We start from the raw sequence: 4,014 nt of genomic DNA, 5'->3' as shown, positions 1-4,014 counted from the left end.
GAAAAAAAAAACCAATTACTTTATTTTTATTAAAACTCCTAATTACTATTGTTGTTACAGGTAGTCCCCAAGTTAAGGACATCCAACATACGGACGCCTCCTTGATACGAATGGGGCTTCCCGGTTTGCATGACTTGCAGAAGAAATCTTTTGCTCAACACAGCTAAGGTTGTGGGTGATATTAAGGACTGAGCTCTTCTGCAACATCTTGTAACTCTTTAATGACCAAGACAAACTCTGCAACTGTTTCTTTTTGCATATCAAAGCACAGCTTGCTCCAGAAGTTAATGAATGTCTAGTTAATAAAGTTTTTTTTTTTTTGCTTTGTTTGTGATGAACTCACAGTGAGGATTTTATACAGTAAATGACACCACGCTGCCTAATATTATGTTGAGACAAACATCTGTCCTAATTGCATTTGTTAAAATAATGTACTTGTTCCGACTTACATACAAATTCAACTTAAGAACAAACCTACAGTCCCTATCCCGTATGTAACCCAGGGACTACCTATATTAATATTTTTTTTATCATTCAAGATTTTACCAAGAAATAGAAGAAAAAATACAAAATTACAGAGCGGAACAATGTCAAACAAGTATAAGGACGTATAAAGTGTATACTATATACGTATTCATAAACATAGTTTGACCAAAGAATGAAGACCTATCAGGAGGGAAACAAGAGAGAAAAATCCCAATTACTTTGAATGCTTAATCATGTTTAATATGTGTGATTGCACATTAGTGGATAATTGACATGAACATGTAGCTTACTTAGAGGAATGGAGAGAATAGAAACATTTGGGGAATTTTAATAAAATTGTAATCTGATTACTTCTTACATGTCTATACCACATAATAATATAATATAACACAAAAAAACAACAGCAGGTAATTTCTAGTACACCAAGTTGTCACACCACAGCTGTAGAAAGATCAGCAGATCTGATGTCTTTCACAAATGGCCAAAGTAATTTATAAAACCTAATAGGTCACATTTAATCATGATGATTCACTTTTACTCTGGTCAGCAGGTCATGTTATTTCTTCATATATCCAAAAAATTGTCCAGGAAAAAAAATGTTATCTTATAACCCTGCAATCCCATTATTTTACAAATAAACAAATATTTGCCGGGTCAGTCCTAAAATTATTCAAATTGAAAACATAATTTTTTGTTCTGTAAATGTAATTATTATCATATTCTTTAATTAGATGTGTGATTTTCTAAAGCTTTTCATAACTGGAGAAGATAGATCATGATGGAAGAACCTGGGTGATCCTTTATAATAATTCTGGTCCAGGATTGAAAACATTTGCCAATAATTAGCAAATGATTTTCAAAAATTACCAGGGTGTGGTGGACAACCAAGGTTCTCCCATGATAGTCTATCCTCTCCAGTCTTGGGGAATTTTAATATATCAGGCCCAAAGTAGTGACAATAAAAGGTATTAGAATTAGTAAAATTGATATTCGTAGCAGGCATTACCAAATGATTCTGGAACATATTGGGTGATAGATTTTTACATCTAAGAACGGTTCTTCTTGTTGCTTGAGAAGGGAGACCTCTGCCTGATTTGATTAAATTGATGGACCCCCTAAAGTAATTATAATACAAACTTCCCTAAATAGCAGACAATTTGTACTCAGACTGTAGTAGTAATATGAAAACAGTGGAAGTCTTTGCAACCAATATAGAATGCTGAATGTTGGCAATATGTAATATAAAATGATTTTTTTGCACCTTGCAATTTGATTTGCTTTTAATTTAATTTGTATTTCAACTTTTTTTTTAAGTTTTTCATTGAACTTGCATTTAAAGATGTTGGTGGTTAGATGATAACTAAGTGATTTTATCATTTATTTATAAAAATGATTTTATATAATTATTTGTTTTATTACATTTTTTATTTTTCTAAATTTTTCAAACAAAACAAAATAACATTAGCATAACATAAAAAAGAGGGGAATGTTCAAGGCATACAAAAACAGTACATTGCACATGGTAATTGTTTAATCAAAGTCTGTGCCTAAAAGAAAAGGGACAAGAAAAAATAACATACAATATCAGATCATAAATATAGCATAGAATCATTGGGGACTTTAGGCCAAACACATATCAAAACAGAATTATATAATAACAAAAATACTTAAGCAGAAAGGGTCGGATCCAGGTGGCGCCTAAACTACAGATTTTATATAATTATAATGTAATAACTGATTGCCTTTATTTGTATAAGTCACATAACTTTAGAGTCCCATCTCTCATGCTATATAAAAAATACATTTTTAAAAACAATTTATTAAAAAACTGCATAGTATCTGATGTAATGTGTTTTATGCAATACTTTAATTAACCAATTTTTGTAATTTTAAACTACAACCCAGAAGGTTATACTAATAATTTTAAATTTTATGATAAAGTTATCGTATAACCAGTCTGTCTTTGTTTCAATTTGTTTTGGCTGAATCATTCACAGTTCTTATCAGCAAGATTAAATCTGATATATTTTGTCACAGTGACCACAAACAAACAAAAGTTATCCTGACCTCCCCAATTATTAACCATTCCTTCTATATTGCAAATAGATCAATTGTACAAAAATATATTTAAAAATTTAAAAAAATAGCATTTATACATTTATTTAATTTCCTTTATTTACTTTTTAATGTTGGACATACTACATCTAAAAGTTTTCTGTTTTTTTCTAAAAACAAAAAAATTGTTTTGCAAAAACAAGTTGGACTGGTCAGTTACAAATAAATCATTAACTAGAGATGGCAATTTCCAAAATGACGTATTGAAGAAAATTTTACAATAAATACCATGGGCAGTTCTTGGTCAGGCATTCACCATCATCATGAGGGGAATCATCCTAGCACTACTGCTCGCACTAGCGAGTAAGTGGCTTGCATTGTCATTGAAATTGAATTGTTAATTAGACAATTAGATTTTTTTTTTTTAGCACACAAAATTATAATTAATATTTTAATATTTCACATATATTTGTATTTAAATAATTGGATTTAATGGACATTAATTGATACAGATTATTTGATTTTATATTTATTTTTTAATACATTTAACACTATATTGTGTGAATACTTTTTGTAAATATATACTAACATTATTATGATTGTGTTTTTTTTTTTCACAGGTAGTGACAAGTCAGAAAATGGTGAGTATTATTTGTTTTTTATTCTATTAAATTATTTGTTCTATTTTATTATTTGTTCTATTTCTAGACAGACTGGAGCAGCTTTATAATTTTCTACCCATGGCTACAAGTCTAATTTAATTGTTATTTTTGTAACATGTAAGAACAGGTATTATTATTTTTTTCTCTAACACCCCATCGGATTGGTCTTTTTGCTTTCACTATATAGACTCACCGTGGTCTGCTACATGTTGTAGCCCACAGTTTAGCTTGAAGACGATCTCCACCCAAACTATTTATTTAGTTTTGGATACTATAGGGTTAGAGCTGCTCAGTTTTCTATGGTTATTAGGGTGCTTATTGGGGAGATGACCCATCACTTCCTGTCAGGTGATTCAGACATTCTACCTGACTTCCTGTTCCTGTGATGCCTGAGTCAATATAAGAAATTAGGTTGGGGACACCTTTGATTAATATGGAGAGGAGGTAGCTATATAATGCCTGGCATTCAGTGTTGACTGCAGGTTCCAGTCAGATTGATGTCTAAATGGTGATGCATCCCTACATAGGCCACTAGCCCTAACAATATACACAATATATACAATATACAATAAAATCATGCCCTGTCCTCCAGCCCAATCCTTCCCTGTAAGATACCCTTCAAAAAACATAACTTAATGGCTGATTACAATTGTTGGTCTCACTTTCAGGTTTCACTGTAGGCTTTTTCTGTAAAAATACACGTTTTTCTCTATGAAGAAATAACCCCCTAGGATGTCAATGAAAAAAAGTATCCTATTATTGTAAATGCATACCTTTCTAATTAAAATTTCTGTGGTGGTTTGCAGAACAA

This window comes from Pyxicephalus adspersus, chromosome 8 (genome assembly GCF_032062135.1).
Source record: "Pyxicephalus adspersus chromosome 8, UCB_Pads_2.0, whole genome shotgun sequence".
Lineage (NCBI taxonomy): Eukaryota > Metazoa > Chordata > Amphibia > Anura > Pyxicephalidae > Pyxicephalus > Pyxicephalus adspersus.
This window is presented reverse-complemented; position numbering follows the sequence as displayed.